Source organism: Crocuta crocuta, unplaced genomic scaffold (genome assembly GCF_008692635.1).
Source record: "Crocuta crocuta isolate KB4526 unplaced genomic scaffold, BGI_CrCroc_1.0 scaffold131, whole genome shotgun sequence".
NCBI classification, from domain to species: domain Eukaryota; kingdom Metazoa; phylum Chordata; class Mammalia; order Carnivora; family Hyaenidae; genus Crocuta; species Crocuta crocuta.
In genome coordinates this window covers 20,271,327-20,294,658 of record NW_027528977.1, presented here as the reverse complement: position 1 = coordinate 20,294,658, position 23,332 = coordinate 20,271,327, and the positions used below count along the sequence as shown (strand labels likewise).

Below are 23,332 nucleotides of genomic sequence, written 5' to 3'. Positions count from 1 at the left end.
TAGATCCAGATCACATTTAAATAAAGGGTCAGTGGCACATAAATTGGAAACTCTAATTTAACACTTTTTAGTGGAGAAAGGTTAGAGACATTATTACCAATGTGAACAGGAAATCCACATGCTATGAAACAAACAAATCTAATTATTAAAATGTTAAAATATAACACTGCATAAGAAGGTAGCACATTTCAAAAATATGCTTAATTCTATTAAATATTTACCAGATGGCCACAATTGCTACAAATCCATGACATATAAAAGTATTTCTCAATCTAGGATACATGGATAGCATAAAACATGTGTGGACCACAGTTAATACAGATATTATACACATGTTTATATTCTAGCAAAATAGCTATTTGTACATGATTGTAGAAAAACTTGATATATTTTATCTAGTTTGGAAGGGTTTTTTGTATCAATGAAAATGGACTTAAGTTTCTTCACTACATACTATTTGGGGATGAGTCCTTTAGAAATCATTGCCCCAATATGTTGCCATTATAAATATACTAAATCTCTCAAGTATATTACTCCGAAGGGACAGCTTTGTGACTGTAATGTAAGTTTGTCAATATGAAATGATGTGACTTTCATTGGGTGCTTTTTATTCTTTTTGATAAATAGAATAATGAGAGATAAAGTCTATAAACTACAGTAAGTCAAACATATACCCATCTATTAAGCCAAGATAGAAAGGAGATAATATGAAAATCATCTATGGAATATTTCCTGTAACATTTATATCTATTTAACGTGTCTGCCATAGTATTTGCACCATGCATTGTAATAATAATAATTATACTGATAACCATACTACCTAGAATGCTTGGCATATATTGTAAGTTGTTTTTAATTTTTTTAATGTTTTTATTTCTGAAAGAGAGAGAGAGCGAGCGAGAGCGAGTGAGCATGAGCAGGGGAGGGTCAGAAAGAGAGGGAGATACAGAATCTGAAACAGGCTCCAGGCTCTGAGCTGGCTGTCAGCACAGAGCCCAACACAGGGCTCGAACCCACAACTGTGAGATGATGACCTGAGCCGAAGTCAGCGTGAGATGATGACCTGAGCTGAAGTCAGATGCTTAACCAACTGAGCCACCCAGGTGCCCTGGCATATATTATAAGTTTTAACATTAGCTTGTCAAACAGCCTTTTCAAAAGTTCAGCTTATTAGAAACCAACTTGACAATAAAAAACAGCAAAAAAAAAAAAAAAAAGGTTAGCTTATCAACAGCTATCAGTTTTTCTTTATTTTTCCATTCCACTACTTCATAGTGCTTAAAAATACATGAGTGATCATAAGAAACTTTGAAAAAAGTTTATATTTGCATTAAATATATTTGACAAATCAATGTGTACTTGATGTGCTTCTTGAAAAATCACAGTTCAAACTACTATATTAAATTATTCACGTAATACTCAAGTAAAATACTTTTATTTAGTGTGGCCTAAGTCCAAATGAATTTTATATAGAACTTTTTTCCATATCACACTATTAACATATTTTTAAATTCTAGTGCCTTTTTGAAACCCAGTTGGGGAAAATTACCTTTGGGTTATAAAATTCTCACCTATGCCTACACTTAGAGTTGTTATTCATTTATCATATACACAGCAATTTCCTGGATAGGTAACTCTCACCTCTTCTCAGAATTGCCAAATTCGTATTTCTTTGGTCTACTCCCATTCTATTGACTCCAAACATGGAAGTAGGGCCATGTAATATCCATTTTAGTAGGTAAATATAATTTCAAAAATACCACCATAGATCATTGAGGCCTATAAGGACAATTTTATTGGCTATCTTCACATTTCACATTAGAATATGCAACTCAGTTGGGAGGACTATGATCCTTGGAAGAGTTACCAGTAATCCAAGGACACAATAAAAATAAAGAATGATAGGCCTAGGGAAACAAGAATGAGTTAAAAATAAATCTAGGTTAATAGAAGTCCCATGTGAAGAATGAATGTAACACCAATGTCCGTTAACCTGATAAGAAATAGCATGGGAAGGGAGAAGAGATCACTGGAGAGTTAAGAATGCCAAAGTTCATGGGTGGGAAAAGGGATTTGGAGGGGGTGGTTGCCAGAGAAACTGGAAAACCCATACACGAGACTCTAGTTTCTCTGATTGATAGGAGAAGGGGTAGAATTCTCAAAATAAATATTGGCATAAGATTCTTCTTTTGTGCCATTGAGCTCATTGAAACTTGTTGAATGAAACTGTGATGTCAGTGCTGCAGTTTAGAGGTTAAATTGTTGTTAATTTTTAATTCCAATGGAAATTATAATGTTAAAATAGAAGAGTATCGAAATTGGTGCAAGTGTCATTCATATCAGGCCTTACCACAGAAAGGTAAACAGGCACAATTATATCTACCTAATTTCTTTGCGTGAGGAGTTCATGGTATACTCTTCAATGGTAGAAGCTCTTTGGAAGAAAGGCATGGGTAGCAGGTTGAGATTGGTTACTTAGTGAATTGAATGAATGCATAATTATGGAAACTAGATGTGTCATTTAAGATCTCATTTCTCTTGGTAACTAGGTTATCCTTGAGAAGTGACTACACATCACTATTTTCCTTCAAGTGAGAACTTCAGTAAACAATGTGTTAATAGCAGCCAGGATTTCCCTGGGAAATAACAGTTTCTCAAGACCTATCACTGCTACCTGTTTGCCTCAGCTTCTTCCTGTTCCCCTGAATCCCCTCTTGTAGTTACTTCTACTTCACAGTTACTGACAATCCCTTAGAGTGGGGATCTCCCCAATTCTCAGAATCCTGGACCCTTGGAAAGGTAGAAATAGAGGGACTGAGTTGGAAATTGTGACTCTCCTGTGCACATAGTTGGATGTTCAATAAATCTTAATTGAATGAATTAATTTAAAAAGCTGTGACTGAGTTGCTATCTCTAGGACATTTATTTACTCATCAAAAATGATGGGTATTCCCATAGATTTATTTACAAAGAGAGACCAAAACTGTGGATGGTCAAATTAACAGGAGAGTCCAGATTGTATCTTGCTTTGTTTGGGTATCATATTTTTTTGACGAAACAACTCCAGATTTCTCTAATGTTCCTCGGGCAATTTTAAAAAGAAAATAAATACATCAAATAAATGAAAACAAAATAATTTCAACATTTCTACAGGCATTGGAGAAATAACCCTTAATTCTGTTTACCTGTGGAGATACTATTAAATACAGAATCTCAGTATCAGCTAGACTTTGAGGTAGTCTTGCCTTTTATGAATATTTTTCAGAGATTTAACCAGATTACAGCCCCTCATTGCTAAGTAAAGGAGAATCTTCATTAAAATTATAAAAGGTTTGCAATATTTCAGGAATGCCGTTGGTCATTTTCTTTTTTTTTAATTTTTAATGTTTATTTTTGAGTGACAGAGAGACAGAGTGTGAACAGGGGAGGGGCAGAGATAAAGAGGAAGACACAGAATCGGAAGCAGGCTCCAGGCTCAATGCTGTCAGCACAGAGCCTGACGCCACTCTGGAACTCACAAACCCCAAGATAATGACCTGAGCTGAAGTAGGACATGTAACCGACTGAGCCACCCAGGTGCCACCCATTGATCATTTTCAAATTTACCCTGGGTATAATATAGATAACATAATTTTTTCTCTTTATTCTCATTTCTGGAATGAATAGGCCTGAGTTTACCTCAAGGATGGGAGGCTAAGCAGAAACACTTAATTTACAATCACCTTCAAAATGTCATTGACGTAACATTCTGGCTCAAACTGGACATGTTATAAAGCCTTTTTTTTTTTTTAACTATAAAGCTTTATTTCATTAGGGTATTCCTGTGATTTTAAAAAATCTTTTGTAATATATTCCTACTTTAGTTATACAATATAATCAAACAAATTTATAGGAAATAAGTTTTGACTTGATTCCTCATAAAACATGAGCATAGAATACATGATTTGAAAAGATGTGAATTTCTACATAAACTTCTCATTTACTATAAGTTAAAAAAACATTATGTGTAGTTAGTTGTATTAGTATTGAGCCCACATAATCACTTCTACCTTATTTTGAAAAATACTGTAGAGGTCACTGTATTCTCTAATACCTGAATTTGTAGATGAAGATTCCCTTCCATAGGTAATGATGTTAATTTTTGGAATAAATTTTATAGACATACAGTGCACTAAATATGTATAAAATTCTTCTAGGCAGGTGTTGACTTTGTGGCAAGAATCAAAAGGATTGATTATTAAAATTAGGAAGGCAGAAAACAATGAATCCAAATTCTATTTTCTAGTGTTAGAAACCTAGAAATGCTTTTCAGGCATTGCCTGGATTAACTACCATATAATATTATAGCCCAGAATTCATAATTTTAGTAGACCAATATTTCACAATATGTTTTAGCTTGTATTATCAAGCAATTGTCAGGCAGTAAGAAAAAATCTTAGGTACTATTTGTCCAAACTTCATTGCTTATTTTCTTTTGAACACTTGAGTTGTAGTTGATTATCTTTTCCTGTCAAAATGACCATCTTTCTACAAAGGAAAATAAGCACAATTATGATCATCACTAATATTGATATTTATTTTAGTCAAAATTTATTGATGTTATCTGGAACAAGAGAGGAGATATACAGAGTGCTCAGAAAAAGGTAACAAAAATATGACTAAATAGAAGTAATTGTGATTAAGAGAGGTAGAGGGAAATATTATAGTAATAAAGTAAGTATAAATCAATGTATAAACCTAAATACTCCAAAGAATACTTACTTAAAAATTCTAGTATTTTTCATTCTGAAGCATCTCTTAATCCAGTGATTCTTAAGTTTTAATGGGCACTACTATAATCTGGGCATCTTGTTAAAATGTGATACAGATTCAGCAGGTCTGGGTTGGAATCTGAGATTTCAGCCAAATACTGTTGATACTGTTGATCTATACACAACACTTTGAGTAACAAGGGTTTGGGAAACAACCTGATAACTTAAGTAAAAAATCTGTAGCATGAATCACTAAATTAAGTGTAAAGATTATAATTAATTAAATTGAAGAGTTGAAACCAAATTTTACAATCAGTAGTAGACTTTGAAATATTTATCTGTATGTTTTATACATTATGCTATTGAATGGCTACTCAATATTTACAGAGAATGAAAAATTTGGGATGAATGCTTGTTGACTTCTCGAAGGGTAAGACATTGGGCATATGATTTTTATTTGAATCATTCTTCATCTGGCTTCCAAAAATGAACTTCAAAGTATTTGTAGTTTCCTAAAAATATTTGAAGCATTGCATTTGACCATGTATACAATTTTTCAGGGGAGGGAGACCACGGATCCCAATGTTAAATGGTTATAATAAAAAGAATCTGTAGAGGGATGCCTGCATGGCTCAGTCAGTTAAGCTTTCCACTCTTAATGTTGGATCAGGTCAAGATCTCACTGTCCTGAGATTAAGCCCAGCATGTCATGATTTGAGCTGGGTGTGGAGCCTGCTTGAAATTCTTTCTCTGCCTCTCCCTCTGCCCCTTGCCCTGACTCATGCTTTCTTGTGCTCTCTCTCTCTCTCAAAACAAACAAAAACAAAAACAAAAACAAAACAAAAAAACCTCTGAAGAGATTCAGAGATTCTGAATTCTGATTCCTCTGGTATCAACTTTAGGAAGAAAATAAGTGGTTGTCGCACCAGAATCGTATCTATATCTATTTATACATATATACAATATGCATACGTATATACATGTAAACACATATATATGTATACATGTATGCATATTCACACATAAACACACAAACATACTGTGCTTATAATTTGCTAACATACCTGAAGAAAATAATTTATTCTTTTGTTAAGAATCAAAATACTTAATTTTGTTTTAGTCTATTTACTACCTTTTGTTTAATTATATATGAAAAATATAAGAGTTGAAAATAAATGATCTGTACCTTTATTTCAATGCATCCAGGATAGAAAATAGCTGTACTTATTATTTAGGTATCTTCTCTACATTGATCTTGGATTATAACTTAGCAAGTATAAGGATATTTATCATTTTGAAAGCAATTATATGACTTTTCTTGCAAAAAATACGTGAACAAACCATAAAAAAATACAATTCAGTACTTTAAATTGCATTTCATTAAATTTGGAAAAAAAAAAAAAAAAAAGCAGAGACAGGTGGGTGACCAGTGGGTTAAGCATCCAACTCTTGATTTTGACTCAGGTCATGATGAAGTTCATGGGATGGAGCCCTGAGTTGGGGTCTGTGCTGACAACGCAGAGCCTGTTTGGGATTCTGTTTCCCTCTCTTTTTGCCCCTCCGCTACTCATTCTCTCTCTCTCAAAAAAAAAAAAAAAAGTAAACTTTAATAAAAAAGAAAAGTAAAAAGCAATCAAACTATATTAAATTTCATAAAATTTACAAAGCACATTTCTACTTGTATCTGTAATACTTCTATAAAATTTTGTATAATAAAGTTGTTTCATTTAGTTATTCTAGAAGCTGGAAGAAAGAGCTGTCAAATGAAGTTTGGTTTTGGGAGAACAAAACAAAACAAAAAAACCAGCATCAGAAAATGAAGTATAGTATTATCTTATAGAATCTTCCAATATGATGAGTTATTTCTCATTGGCTAATTGTTTTGGACCTCCAAAGAAGATGAAATTGAAGTTAGGGATAATAGGAATAATTGTGTGGAATAAAGATTTTACTTAACTTAAAATTAATTACACAGTCTTTCAAGGAAAAATGTGGAGTATCTCAAAAGCCACCTATCATAAACTGTGGTCATAATACACCTGATGACTATATCATTTCAGTATAAATTATGCTGTTTGCAATTGGCAACATTTCATATATATCATATTGTCAAAATTTCAAATATGTATATAAATGCAACTTAAATATGTATTAATTTTAAGATCCCTATAGGGGACAGTCTTGTTATTAATACAGTGAAGAGCAGATGCTGTAGCATATGGCATACTAACTCATATTTATGTTAATTTTATGTAAATAGGATTTTAATACAGCAACATTAATCTGTTGTTGCTTTGGTTTTCTGATATATCACTTTACTCTCTTTTGGATGAGATTAATGTAGGTAGTTTAGACTTTCTCAAAAAGTCCCTTTTCTAGCAGTGTAAGGAGTAACAACTTCCTTAAATCTTTAACCACAAATGTTTAAATAGAATGTCAGATCCATAAAGAAACTAAGAATTTATCTAAATCTTGTTCTCTTGCTCAATTGAAGCAGATTTAAAAAAAAAAAATACAAATGAGAAACAACATGGTATCAGTGGAGAAAATAAACATAAATTTTATTTCAGCTAAATAGCTATCATTTCGATAGGTAGAATATATTAGAGGAAAAGCCCCCACTTTTGTTCTTAACTTGGGGATGCTATTAGAAGTAAATATATATTTCTTCTATTTTAGAAGTTAACGGACACTGTTTTTAAGGAGATTCTGTTAAATTGTTTTTAAGGTCTATTCATCTGCTTTTGTGTGATAAGCACAAAAATATACTCAGTTTATGTATATATGTATGCATGTGTACATGTATGTATTCAATAGTAATGCAACTTTTAAAATATGCTTTTTAAACAGATGTATAATTGACATATAACTTTGTAATAGTTTTGGAGGTACATTGATTTAGTTTAGTTGATTTGATACTTGCATATACATGAAATGATCACCACAATGAGTCTAGCTAACATCCATCACCACACATAGTTACAGTTTTCTTCCTTGGGATGAGAATTTTAAGATCTACTCTCTCAGCATCAGTCAAATATGCAATACAGTGTTGTACTGTAGTCACTGTGCTGTGCATTAGATCTCTGTGGCTTATTCATCTTATAACTAGAAGTTTGTTCCTTTTGGCCCCTTTGCCCATGTTGCCCATCACCCAACACCCTCTTCTGGTAACCAGCAATCTGTTGTCCATATCTATGAGTTCAGTTTTTATTAGATCTCAGATATACGTGATATCTTACAGTATTTGTCTTTCTCTGTCTGACACTTCACTTAGCTTATTGCCTTCAATATTTTTTAGTATTCAAGTTTTCAGAATAGAAATATAATAATCCATATTCCTACTAGATGAAATGAATTGGGGAAATTTACCTCAGTTGTTTCCTCAGAATTTTATTAGCATTATACTGAAAGGTATAAAATGAACTATTTAATACTATCTTGATAAATTCATGCTGATTTATGCTTAATTGACATTAAGTTTTAGCTACTTCAAGTTATGTTATGAAATATATTATTATACAATATATAACATACCTTACAATTCCACATTAAAGGATATTTAAGACAGAAATGAGTCACCTAAATCTCGTGCTCATAATAAAATTGTATTAATTTTGTGATCTGGATTTTCAGGAGTCTGGGAAATAAATTGCTTCTTTTCTTTCCCATTTAAAAATAATTATTTTTAAGTATTTAATAGACATTGTTTTTAAAAGATTAGATTTATATGTTTGTAGCTATCAAGCAGATATATATGCTATTTTGTTTCTGTGGTTTCATCAACTCAATTAAGATCAAGGTAGATTTTAAAAAAATATAGAATTCCAGTCCAAAATGAGGAATAATGTAATTTAATACAGGATAAAGTCAATTACCATAAGTAAAAGAAGGCTGTAGTGATTTAAATATGTGAATGACATTTTTGTGGACACATAATGGATATTTGAATAAAAACTAAATACTGTTTTGGGATAGAATGACACTAAGCCCCAATTTACGGATAAATCTAAATTTCAACAAGTGGTTTTGACTCATTTGTTATGCATGTGAAATTTTTTTTTCTTTTTTGTGGAAGAAGTTTATAGAATTGCATTTAAAATATGTGCTTAAAATGAAAACTTCTATTATCTGATAATATGAGACATTAGTGATGCAAACAAAATACTCCTAGATTGATTCAGAAGAAAATATCACTAGTAGTCAGCCTAATGTTGAAATTTAATTAAAGGTTCAGATTATGTTTACCATGATTTGAGCAGCAGGCATTGTTTAATGAAATATTTGAGGTAGATAACAATTTTAGCAGAGAAAATGTGTGACTTTTCATATGACCTCATACAGTCTTCATAGAACTATGTTTTTGTGCCTTTTCAAATTACCATTTGAAGTGTAATTGTAGATATCTTATAAATATTAAGGTTAATGACTGCTGCTGTCTCACAGAAAGAGTTTCAGCTTCTGAAATCTAACTACCTTGGGACATATGCTGAGGTGTATAAAATCCCCCAGCTGGAATCTTGTATTCCTCAAAGAACCATTCTTTGTAATTGTGAGTATCAATTTATTTGTTTCAAAAGATATGTGATACCCTGAATTTAAGTAGGAAGGCATAGGATATCTCATCCTGCCTGATGATATGTATAATTTCTGAAGTCAGCAGTGACGTAATTCACACAAAGGAAACGATTTTACCTGGGGGGTTTAGTATTTGGCACAGTGCATGCCATTCTTGTCCATGGATTGTCATTGCAACCTTCTGACACTGTTTTGTTTCGTTTTATGTTTTAAGCAAAAAGCCAAAGTACCAAAGAGAATCTAGAAGTTCTGCTCTACATGCATAAAATCCTGAATACCTGAAATAGAAAATAATTTCTTGACAGGTATACATTCATGACATTAAATTTGGGAAATAACAAAAAAATAAGTGTAGGGAGACAGGAAGTAAAGCATATGTAATATCCTAAGTTCTCTAGTATATGTGTTGATAAATGATATATAATAACAACACAGAAATAGGAGTCCTATTGTTAAGAGATTGGGCATTCTCTTCAGGGGAGAACTGTCACTTTGAAAGGTCAATAAATTCTTTTTATTCTCAAAATCTGTGGTCATTGGGATGTCCCGGGAATTTACAATCCAGCCACAGTGAAAGGACAACTCATGTCATCATCAGGAGGCTACGATCAGATCATATATCTTTAGTTGACAAGAGCTGGCAATTTAATCTGACAAGATTCTTGCCAATGAGGACAGCTTTAGGAGTTCCACTGCTGTGGTAAAGATTTGACATGTCATTGAGGGCTGTTGTGCAGAAGCCTGACAATAAACTAGGACTTGCTAATGCAGTTTAGGATTGCTGTAAAAATTTATTAGAAACCAGAGACTGTAAAATCACTATACTTCTTCAGAACTGTTTTTCTTTTGCTTGCTGAATATTTATGTGATGTTTAATGCACAGCACATGTTTTAAAACTTGTTCCCTGATGGTGTAAAAGAAGTCTATTATAATGCACATGAAATTGCACAAAATTCAATTAAATGCATGAGAGAGTAAGCAGAATGTCCACCTGTAAGTCCATTTTGACAAGATTTTTTTTCATTGATGGTTTTGGTGTCTGTAAATTTAAAGAGCTTCAGTAATGGCACTTATGTTTTAAGAAACAAAAGATATTTACATTCATCTGGGGATTAGTTTAACAGAACTTAAAAGCATGTGTGGCTTGGAATAGCAGCATTCTATGTATTTTATTTGGAAGGCATGAAGAGAACATCCAACTGTAAAGTTACTACTAATTGTCAGTGTAACTGTGGCTGCTAGGTGATTCTATACAATTTATGTTCTCACCAAAGGAAAACAGAAAAAGGCAAGGTAGACACAGTACAATTCCGTGTCTGTTTTTGCAGTATAATAGCTCTTTCAAAGGTATTTCCAAATAATTATGTGGGTCAACTAATTCCTAGATATAAATCAGAAAATACTACCTTTTCATAGATCTAGATATCTTCAAGTTATAATTTAAGTAAGTGAGATTATTGATAATATATCAACAAATAAGATTAAACTTGCCCACCCAACCCTTACTGCATACTTATCATATTCAAGACAATCTGCTAGCTGCTATGGGAATGCAACTATAAGAGACCCAGTAAAAAATACACAGCACAAACAAATACTTAGGAGTTTGAGAGTGTTATATCCTGAGAGATATAACCTCAAGGTGACTGGCCAGCATGAAAGCATAATTAAAGGAAGACACATATTGATTTGAAATTTCTCTGCCCTACCTCCCAAGTGTACTTTAGGATCTTAAAGCTATCACTCACCTGATAAATCCATTGTATGAATTTATTCAAACAGCTGTAACCATTTTATTCTCTGATCTCTATTTATTCAATCTTTTCCCAAGCTCTTCAGTAAAGGATAAACCTCATTCTGGCTGTCCTCAACAGGAGTCCTTAACTCTCTGTCACTTCTCTCTACCACGAGTACCTGGGGAAAGGCGTCTGAGACTATTTGGGAGGAAAGAATCATATTGGAAACACTCTGAAATGGTTGAAAGACTGACAGGACGATCAGGCGTACCTACACAGAGAATATAGTTTGGCAGTCAATCCGTCATTGCTTTATTCCCATTTAAGAAAGGAGCAGTTTTTACCTTGAGGATTGTGACTGCTCACTGAGTTGCATTTCAGACTTTGCTGCATTTCCTCTGCATTCTGCAGACTTGGCACTCTTCTTCCACTTCACACTAATTGTGATTGCTGACTCGTGCCTGGATGGGAGGCTGCCAAAAGGGCAGGTATCCCAGAGAGACATCATTACCCAGGTTGGCAAATACCTGAGAGCCCTATTTAATGATACAATCTTATTTTACAACAAGGGGTAGGCTTCCAGTCTCACAACATCAGTTCCTGGCTGTAATATTGTTTGGCAAAAGCCTTTCATATTCTTTTGCAAAATAAAAAGAAATAACCCGTATGGATATAGATCAATGTAGATGATCAGGTAACCTGAAAATAGTTGGGAAGAGGTGAGTAGCTCTAGGGTAAACGTAGTTATCTAATTGCTGAAGAATAAAAGTTGATGCCTTGCCTAGAATAACTTATATAGTTATAAGAAATTATATACATAAAAATAGCTTTCTATAGAGAGTCAGAACTATTTTTTTTTTTTTTACCAGAGTTTGCTCAGATATTCATTCTGGAATTGAGGTCACTGCTAAGTCATTGGAAACTAGATGGAATGGGTATGACAAGGGAGAGAGGATCTTTGTAAGCACCCAGCAGGATACATAGGACCTTCTTCATATTCATTGTTATGTTTTAGTGCTGCATGCTGAAAAGACTAAACGTGCTGACACTCTGTACCTTTGCTTTATTTGCATGGTTTTAAATGAAAATTAATAAATGTATATGGCAGAAAGACAGAAAGAAAAAGAAAAAGAAAGAAAGTGTCTAATGGTGTAATGAGTACTCCTTACCCACGTTCCAAATCCACGACTAATGGCGACCACTGTTAAAAATTATTTTTGTATATTTCAAAAACTGTCTTTACATGCAAACGTAAATATGTGAGTGTATGCACAAAAACACTTCTCTAAAATATAGGCATCAAAGCAGAATATGCATACTGTTTTATTTTTGTAGAGATTGTATATAGCAGCACATACGCGTGTTCTGGCTTTATTTTGAATAACTGAAGAGTAACATAATACTACATTATATGAGTCTGCCCCAATTTCATAGTGCCTTTAAGGACACTTATTATTCCCACTTCCAAAAATGAATCATCTTATACATACTTCTGTACGTTTAAAAAAGAAAATTGGTTGGATTAATTCCTGGAAATGAAATTACTGCTCAATGATTTGATTATTTAAATTTTTGAAATATATTATAAAGTCACTCTCAAAAAATTGTCCCATTTAACACTTGCCACAATACATATGGGGAAAGTGCCTGGCTTTTTTGTACTCTTGCTAATGCTGTGTTTTCAAACTTTTCCAACTTTACCTTTTTCAACTTGATAGGTGAAAAGTGGAATCTCATTTACATTTCTTAAAGTGCCAAGCTAATGGGCGAATATCAGAACTTTAGCAACATTTTAATGTAGGTGAATCAAGCACATCTTCCAGCTGTAAAAGTTAAGAGGCCCCATTTCAAATTCACAGAATTACTCACTATGTTAGTGATTATGCATGTGATTCTCTTTTAATCTGATTAAATTAACCAGCATATAGATTTTATTTTAATAGACACTAATTAAAGACCACCAACTAAACTTATTGTGGATAATCATGGTTTTGAAAATTAATGGTTAAAGAAGGGGGAAAATTTTTAAAAGACTCTAGGCAGATAATTATACTCAATTTAAATCAATGTTTAGTGTGGTAACTTAAGTATCTAGCTGCAGGCAAGTATTATGGCAATAGGATTTTTATAGTACACATTCTGAAGTGCAGAAAAAGTTTCAACTCAGTGAAAACATTTGAAAACAATAAAAGGTTTCTTTATTGTGAAATTACTGTAATTTTATCACAGAAGTAAATTTTGTCAGTAATGACAGCATCATAACTCTTCATAAGTCTCTAAGTATTCAGTCTGAAGAACCAAAGTACTTGATAAATACCTATAGTATACCAATTTAGTTGCTAAGATATCCATTTAAACCATGTCAAGCATGTATTTTTTACTCCATGATGCAGCTCAAAGTTTGACTCCTACCTGGGGCACCTGGGTGGCTCAGTCGGTTAAGCATCTGACTTCGGCTCAGGTCATGATCTCACGGTTTGTGGGTTCAAGCCCGGTGTTGGGCTCTGTGCCGACAGCTGGTTCAGAGCTTGGAGGCTGTTTCAGATTCTGTATCTCCCTCTCTCTCTGACCCTCTCCTGTTCATGCTATCTCTCTCTCTCAGAAATTAAAAAAAAAAAAAAAAAAGTTTGACTCCTTCTTTTCCAGACCTTTAACTCCTAAACCTTCACTCCCAGTTAAATCTCTTCCATAGTTTAATAATCACACAGTAGAGGCAGAGGAAGGCAAAAGAGACAGCTTAACCTCTATGCAGGGCAACACCTTACATAATACTAATCTATAGTGTTTACTTTGTGACACATTTTAATCTTCCATTACTGAAAATGTTCTTCTTGTCTTCTCTTTCTTAATTTTTGGGACTCCAGCTTAAGGGTAAAGCCCATATATTTAAAAAATTCAGCTTCATATTTTTAGAAGGTAAAACTCTTTCCAGGCAAGAGTATTGGTATTTTATGTGGAAAGCATCAGATTCTCAATTTCCCCATCTGCTGTCTCATGCTCTCTTACACTCTTATTTCTCAAATAAAAATTTCTCTGAACTTGGAGCTACTAGGTAGGGAGGATAATTTTAAACTTTCAGTTTATGAATAAATAACACAGATAGAAGCCTTGTGTACTGACTCATGTTAGTGTCAGTGTGTAAAAATATTAACCAAAAAACAAAGTTTGTTTCTTTATACTTTGTTTTGTTTTGTTTGATGCCTGATATTAATTTATTTGTTACTCTTAGAAAAATCTCAATTTTGGCTGGATTCAGACGTAGAGGTAGAAACTCTCAGAGAAGACAGCCTCCATCTCTTGGCAATCTGTTGCTGGAAATTTTCTTTGGCTTCCATCATTCTCTTGGCCACAAGTTTAGCATATTCTGAAGCTTCTTCTTTATTTTTCTCAGTACACTGTTTTTTCAAAGCAGTACGCCCATGTCTGTATTGTAGGACATGTGGGTAACAAGATGCTGAATCTTGGGCGCTTTGATTCTAGGTTTCTTACCTTCTTTGTTTAGGGGCTTTCTCACAGCCTACGGGTGGACATCATCTACCTTAGAGAGACTGAAAAGTTTGCAGATTCTCCTAGCTATATTGGGGCCTAGTCTGGGTGGCTCAGTTGGTTAAGCATCCAACTTTGGCTCAGGTCATGATCTCACAGTTCATGGATATCAGTGAGTCCAGGAATATTCTTCCCCTCCCACCTCCTCCCTTTTTTTTTTTTTTTTTTTTTACAATGAACAAGTTGAGAAAGTTGGGATTGGCCTCCACAATCCAACCCCCAACAGATTTGCACTTTCCTCAATTCTCCTTGGTTTGTAGCAGGAATGCCCCTTAGTCAGCAGCACATGGACATGGGTCAAGATATCCTGCTTCATGGGGAAGCCTTGTTTGTCATTGTCACCACTGAATCAGACCATGTAACCCTTCCATGGTTCACCTAGAGCATCAACAGAAACTTCTGTGGCCATTTGCTTCTCATTAAAGGTCTGAAGTTTGCATTCATAATCCACTTCAGTGCATTTCTGGCAGCCCATAGCTGGGAAAGAGATGTTCAGTTTCATCCTGAAGCAGCCAATGGCCTCCGAAGTACCACAGAAAAGAGGTCTTTATACATATTTAAATCACTATAGAAGGATTTGAATATATCAGTACAGTGACAGGCCACACCAAAACATAAATATCTTGTTTACACAAAACATATTTTCATTCACCTTTAATGTATCCCGTAGAGAAATGTGATCCAGGCTGTCTGGGCCTCCATCACATTGTCAGTTTGAAACACAGAGTTAATTGGATATTGTGAGAAGGGAAAAGAGAGTTTAGAGAATGGGCATTTTGTTGCCTCTGTCTAGAAGTGATACATGTGATTTCAAATAAAATTTCATTAGCTAGAATTCATCACATGAGTCTTCCTAAATGGTGGAAAGCTATGAAATAAAATATGTTTGCACAGAAAGAGAGAAGAGGACATGGGTAAAGACTAGTAATTTCTACAAAATTACTTTTTAAAAAAGGCAGTTTTCCTAAATGATATAATGCCTTGTTGTAAAGCTATAATAGTTAAGAAAGTATATTATTGACATAGAGACCAAAGAAACCAAAGAAAGAGAATAATGATCCCAGAAAGATTCCTGCAAAATTAGAACTTTGATGTCTCACAAAGGTAATGTTCCCATTGGTAAAAAAAAGGAGACATATTCAATGGAGGTAGGAAAATGATTATCTGTAAGGAAAACGATAAAATCTATTCCTTACTTCTTATAAAAATTTAGCTCAGTATTTATCAAGGGTGTTAAATCTGAATGAAAAAGTCAAACTCAGTGAACAATATGGATAAGTATTATTTAGAACTTGGATAGGGAGAAAGTTCTTAAACATAAAAACGTAACTATATTAAAGTCAACAGCTTCTGTTCATCACGTATCCTAAAAAATAACAACAAAAAATGTGAACATGATTTCAGTGTTCATATACAACCACCAGTGTCTCCCATTATAGATGAATATACTGTATTATTTATACAATGGATTATTTCCAGCAGAGAAATTAAATAAGACATATCAGCAATAGGTGAACCTTAGCGGGGCACCTGGATGGCTCAGTCAGTTAAGTGTCCGACTTTGGCTCAGGTCATGATCTCGCGGTTTGTGGGTTCGAACCCCACGTCAGGCTCTGTGCTGACAGCTCAGAACCTGGAGCCTGCTTCTATTCTGTGTCTCCCTCTCCCTCTGACCCTCCCCTGCTCACACTGTCTCTATCTCTCTCTCAAAAATAAATAAAACATTAAAAACAGGTGAACCTTAGCAATATCATATTAAATGAAGGACTCAAACAAGTTGATGTAGCATGAGATCCTTTACATAGTTCAAAGACTGAAGTACAACAAAAATTGAAATATAAATATAATATAACTGAAATACAAAGAAGGCAAACAATATGTGTAAATGTGACAAACTATAATAAAAGGAAAAGAAGAAAATGGCAAATATGATTTTCTGTTATAGACTGTGTTTACAGGTATGTACTATGTTATTAAAAGTAGCTAACTCTTTAATAATGAGAAGATGTTGTGGATTAAAGAATATACCTAATCCAATCTGTGAATCTAGGCACTTAAGTAATTAATAGAACCCAAAGTTATATTGTGCATAGTTTTAAGAAAGAATTTTTATAAACAGAAAATAGGGGCCCTGATTTAACAACTCTTTCTGTTTAAAAATGGAATTTTTAATTAACTATGAGCTTCACATGAGCTAGTTGAATACCATAGCTGTGTTTTAAAAAGTTTTAAAAGTTTTAAAAAGTGAATTCTGTGCAGTGAAGATTTGTAACATTCCTCTTAATAAGGTCCTTCCTGTCAAATCACTCCACTGTAATCTCAAGTTAAATACTAGGAACCGTTGTGAGGGCATAAGAAACCATCGGTTGCCATACAGCATAGTGATTAAGGACATACATTTTGGTGTTTTAAAATACGAATTTAGATCTTCATTTCAACAACTTACTGTTGGATAAATGACTTTGATTCTCCTAAACTCAGTTTCTTCCTTTATAAAATGGGGATAGCAATATTGGAGATAATGCCATTAGTACATTGCCTAATATGTGATAACCTCATAAGAAATGAACTATTATTATCAATTTGATAGTTTCCTACCATTTTTTATGGAATTTAGATGATGAAGTTTACAGAAATCACTGTTATATACAATATAATATATGGACAAAATAAATTTGCTTTGTGAATATTTCTAGGCTAGGGAAAGATACTCTGGAATGGGGTAGGGAAGAGTCCAGGGACTGACATGATTTCTTATTTTGGTCAAATATGTTAAAGTATTGTGATTTAATAAAAAAAGGTTAGGGCTTGAGAGAGCACAACTAGGGCCAGTCAGTGCAAATTACAGGAAAGCAAAATTAAGGTTAGAATAAAATTTTTTTCTAATTAACTAGCTGTCCAAATTTACAATAAATCATTCCATAAGGGAGTATTTTATAACCAAAAATTTTATAACAAAAGAGGTATGACTTTTTAATATAGATCTCAGTCTTGGATAATAAGTCACTTATACATCCATTTCCATCTGTAATGTTTAATGATAGAAAACAAAGTAAAGATGTAAAAAATTAACAGATGACCATTTTCTCCAATAAGGTTGTAGATTCGTAGTGGTTTCGTACTATATTAGTTTTCTATAATTTATGTAACACAATACCACATACTTCATGGCTTAAACCAACAAATATTTATTCCCTTAAAATTCTTGAGACCAGATATCAGAAACCAGTTTCACTACTCTGAATCAAGGTTTGGACAGGGCTCCCTTCAGAAACTCTGCAGGAGAATCTGTTGTTTTTCTCTTCTATCTTCTGATAGCTGCCAACATTTCTTGCCTTGACCATATCGTTCCAATCTCTGCCTCCTTAATCAAGTTGTCTTCTCCTTTTCTGTGATCAAATCTCCCTCTGCATCTCTCACATAAACACAATATGATGGTATTTAAGGGTAATTTCCCATTTCAAAATTCTTGATCAATCTCATCTGTAAAGTCTTTTTTTTTTTTTTTTTTTTTTTTGCCATAAATGGTAACATTCACTGATTTCATGGATTAGACAGTGCATATTTGGGGGGCAATAATTCAGTCTAGCATCAACACCTTTAACTGAAATAGTTTATTTGATAACTGTTTTAACCGATCAAGTCAACATTTTTAGAGAGCAAAATTTCCATGTCATTATAATATAACTTGCCTAAAGAGGTAGAGTATAGATTACTAGACTCCAGAATTCTCATTAGTATGGGGATTATTCAGGTTTTATTACATCCTTTTTAAATTCATGATTTAAAGTATAAACCAAAGGTCAGCAAACATATGGAGACCCTGACTGTTTTCTGTATGGCTCTGAAGTTAAGAATGTTTTTACATTTTTAAATGGTCAGAAAATAAAAAGAATATTTTATGATACCAGGCAAGTCTATAGATTTCAAAATTCAGTGTCCATAAATAAGTTTTCCTGGAACAGGCAAACTCACTCATTTATTTATTGTCTATGGCTGCTTTAGAGCAGAGTTGAGTAGCTGAGACAAGGATCATATAACCTACAAAGCCTAAAATATTTACTAGTCAGTCCTTTACAGGAAAAAGTTTACTGACTCCTGATATAAGTGGTTTTCTTTGAGACTTCAAACTGCTCTTTATATGTAAAGGTAAACTTTTGGAATGGGTAAAGCAAAACAAAACTTTTATTAAGTGATTGGCTCTTAGAATTGATGGCGATGGGGAAAATGGGTGATGGGGATTAAGGAAGGCACTTGTTGGGATGAGCACTGGGTGTTTTATGTAAGTGATGAACCACTGGATTCTACTCCTAAAGCCAAAACTGCACTGTATATTAACTTGAGAATAAATAAAAAATAAATGAATAAAATAAAATTGAAAACCTTAAGTTTAATTGAATATTATCTCTGTAATACATTAACAGAATTTACTTAAGTGCTCTCTTAAATGCCAAAAATTTGTCGTCATTATAAATATGTTATTATTCATACCCTGAGGGCAGTGATGAAGAAAATCCTTATTGGTTTTTGAATAGTGAGGGAAGTTTAGGGATAAAGTAAATTGAGAAGACATTGCTTAATATAAAAAATTAGTTTCACTATATCTCAGAAATAAGACTTAAATAGCATTCAAGAAATAAAAAATTAAGTAAGTTTTTTTTCTGTGCTTACATAACCGTTTAATTGTTTTAATATATATATGTTAAGGGAAATTTCTAGCTGCATATGATCATACTGAACTGATAAATTAATAAACAGGATTTAATATTATGTTCTATTCAATGTGAGAATGAGTAGGAAATTGATAGTAAAACAATTTGTATGAAGGTTGCTCAAAAAATTAACCTTTATGAATACATTTGATGAAAACTTAATTTGTTCTTTAGAGAATCACATATGCATGAAATGATAATATATTTTTAGGTTAGGACTATACATGATAAAATCACTTTTCATTCTTTAGTGAATTGGCACACATTCCATTAACAATTATAAAAATATTGCCAAACTAAGATCATCTTCAAATTAAATCCTTAAGCCAAGAACTATCAAGTTTACAAACTTTTTTGTTTTCTCTCTCATGATTTTTAATATATCTCAAATTGACTGTTCAATAATACATATATATTTGTGCATGCATGCACAGGTAGATAATGTATATAGCAAAGATATGTGTGTGCATGTGTATATTATATGTATACCTTATATTAGTACTTATATTAAGATGCATACCTCATCTTTCTATCTGTAGATCAGTATAGGTCATCCATTTATATTATGGAAGATAAAGACAAACAAACCCAACAGTTGGGCTACAGTTGACCAAAATCATGGTAGTTTCTAAATGCCTAGTAATCAAGTCTTCTTCCTAGTAAGGCAGTGTCATTTGGGTTTTCTAGGAAATATCACCCTATAGATACTGAAGTGGTTTTACCCTTTTCATACTTTGCATCCAAATCTCATTAATAACCTAGAATTACTTAGCTATCTGTAGAAATACTGAACCTGTTATGTTTTCTAAGTGTATCCTGTTTTAATTTGGCTTAGGATATAGATTTTCAAGGATGAATTTGCTGCTCTTTTTCAGCTTCTAGTTGACAATGAAATACTCTATAGAGTTGTTCTCCTAACCCTAGTTGTCAGTCACAAGCCTATTTTAATAGGTTTCTTTATTAAATCTGTATCTCACCTTTTTCTATAAATCCATTTGAGAGAGATTTAAAAAATATGTTTGTTTTGGCAAGGAGGAAGTAAGAGATGTGATAGAAAATAAAATTGAATTTATGCATTTATGTATTTTCTTTATACAAAAAGTATCAATATGCTTAGAGTTAAAGAAAATTGTTTTTTTTTCGAAAATAATTTTTTCAATTCACTTTCCAAGATGTGATGTCTTCAGTTATATTTTCTCAATAAATTGGATGCAGTTATCAATATTTCCACCACTCTTGGAGATTAAAAACAACCTAAAAACTAAACTTTTCCCTTAAAAGATTAAGTCAGTTTTTGAATCATCAGCAATAGTAAAGAATTCAATGTCATCTAGAAAGTCACTGGTTAGATGGCTCAATAACAGTAGTCTTTCCTGTTCACAAACCCTAGTTATAGTTTATCATGTTAACTTTTAACAGAAGGGTATTTTTAAGAGGCTGAGTAGATGCTATTTCATGCTTCATTACACTATATATATATTGTAAATGATATGTTATTAATGATCACATATGAAGATATTAATTTATATATTCTTTAGAAATCTCTATTGAGTTATTATGTATAACAAAATAAATGTGTGTGTGTTTTCATGTGTGTGTATATACTATAGTGCTACAAAACATAAACTCTGGCAGAGATCTGGGTCTGTGTCTCAGCTTCTTATCCTCCTTCAACAAATATTTTCTGAGATTCAATTTTACCATTTGAAAAATATCAATCACGTAAGATTTTCATAATGATTCAAAGCTATGTCAAATATATGTCATGTATTTAAGCCTTAAAATTTAGTGCCCATCGATTCCTTTTCAATTTTCTCCAAATTAAAATTATAGATTTCAATTACTCTACTTTTTTTTTTAAAAAAGAACTATAATTGCTATCCAATATAACCTTTAAATTCTGACTTCTAAATTCTGTCTTAACCAAATAACCAGTTATCCTTCAAATCATTTTGTTCCTTTTTTTTCTTTTTTCCTTTTTAAGCCAATTCATTAAAGCTGAACAGTCTCAAACTAATTCTCACTTATGGTGTAAAAAACACAACGTTAGAATATAAAGATTGTGTGTATCCTCCAGTAAAATTTGTTATGTAAACTCAGCCAAAACATTTATGATGATTATTCATTGATCCTCTGCTTTTGATGGTCCATCAACAAACAAGTCTCCAAATCTGAGGCATGGCATCCAATTTTAGACAACGCTAATTATTTGATAGCTTTACTTAGTAAGAGCCAACATGCAGCTGCTCTGTGTGACTTTATTCAGCCCATCATTCCATATAAATGCTAGATAACTCATCCCCTAAGTCATCTCTTTTCTGGGCTGAACATAAGCCTCGTTGTCCCTTGAATGAAGACAGTTTCCATCTTTGTCCTCAGTGGAGATCCTATCACTATTACTGAGCCAGAAACTGTACTAAGTATTTATTCTCTCATTTAATGATCACACTAATCCTAATGAGGTGAATGCTATCATCACCCTCCCCACACACATTATTTTAGGTAACAGATGCAAAAACAAACAAATGAACAAAATCAGTAGTTGGCACAAATTACACAGCCAGTATGAGCTAAAACTTGGCAATATGGTCTGTTGCCTGAACTTTTAAGCATTATAATAAGATGGATGGGCTCAATTTTATAAATATTCTTTCTAGAATGTAATGAAATAACTATGTTCCAAATATGATTTCATCAAAGCAAAGGACTTTGCTTGTTTTGTGCAGAACACCCTAATAGAGATCAAAAAAAACACAAATTTATTTTGTTTCTTGTGAAACTGAGCAAGAATATTAATCTGAGATACAATCATCTGTAGTTTCTCCTGAAGCATAATATACTGCCCTGGAAAGTCCAGAGGGACTTTAAAAATCTCCTCCAAATCTTTGATGGAAATAGGTCACAATAATGAATAGAACCCTTTTTTGAGAGGGAGAATAGTTAAGGGAAAGAGGAAGTGCTAATTTCTCTTCTTTTTGGCATGTGGGATAGGTCTTCCATAAGAAAATTCAAATAGGAAAAATGGTGGGAAAAATAAGATTTTAAAAATCGATTTAGTTACTGTGCTATTTTTGCCCAACTGGGAATGACTACCTTGATAGGCGTATTGAGAAGTCATGCCATGGGCTCTGTAATGAGAAGGATTAGCAGGCATGCCCTATATTTGCTGTCACTTAACATTGTACAATCTAGTTTAGCCCCCATTACTTTTCTGTGAAATTCCTGAGACTTACCACTTTTACTTGTATAATATTTGCAGTCAGTAAGACCCAACATAAAGAACAAGCCCCCATACCTATCATTCTTGATTACTACCCAATAATAAGTTCTGTTGGTTTTCAGTCTCTTTTGGGTTTTATCTTCATATTTCTCCGACCCCGGCTTTCCATTGCCCCTCATCTCCACAGATATGTCCCCCTACTACACACACACACACACACACACACACAGCACACTCAGAAGCATCCTTTCTACTGTTACACTGGGAATAGCTTTTCCATGAAAAAAGAACTCTTTATTATATAGAGAGTATATGCACCTTACCTTAACTGCCAGAGGCCTGCTTCAGCTGGTCCAGGGGTCCCAGAAGGATGGACAGTGTCAGTGAGAGAGTGATGAGAGAGCCCACAGATTCTTTCTGAGCATCTAGCAGGCATCTCTGCACTGACTGAGACTCAGCTTTATGGTTAAGTGTATGGGGAACAGCACAGAAGTGGTGCATATTGCCTTAGACAATGATTTCTGATGATACATTCTTTAGTATGTAAAAATTTACCAGAACATAGATTTGTAGAAGACTCATGCATAACCTTTATCAATAATGATTGATGTAGGTGATTTAGATGCTTATCATATGGGGAAGGAAGGTATCTTTAGCATCCAAATACAAACAAGATAATGTTTTTAGCATAGCAAAGGCAAAAGTTAGTTCTTTGTGAGCAGGAATCAATAGCCTGTTTGCTTAAGGGGAAGTATAAGAAAAACAGGATCTTCAGGAAACACAATGTC

General features: G+C 33.2%; 1 protein-coding gene and 1 pseudogene across 1 annotated transcript in view; one reads left to right on the top strand and one right to left on the bottom strand.

Annotated features, from left to right (window-relative positions):
- The window catches only part of TENM2 (teneurin transmembrane protein 2), a 3,267,991-nt gene that overhangs the window by 24,367 nt on the left and 3,220,292 nt on the right, over positions 1–23,332 (top strand). The window lies entirely within an intron of this gene.
- On the bottom strand, positions 14,303–15,114 carry LOC144226032 (small ribosomal subunit protein eS6 pseudogene; annotated as a pseudogene).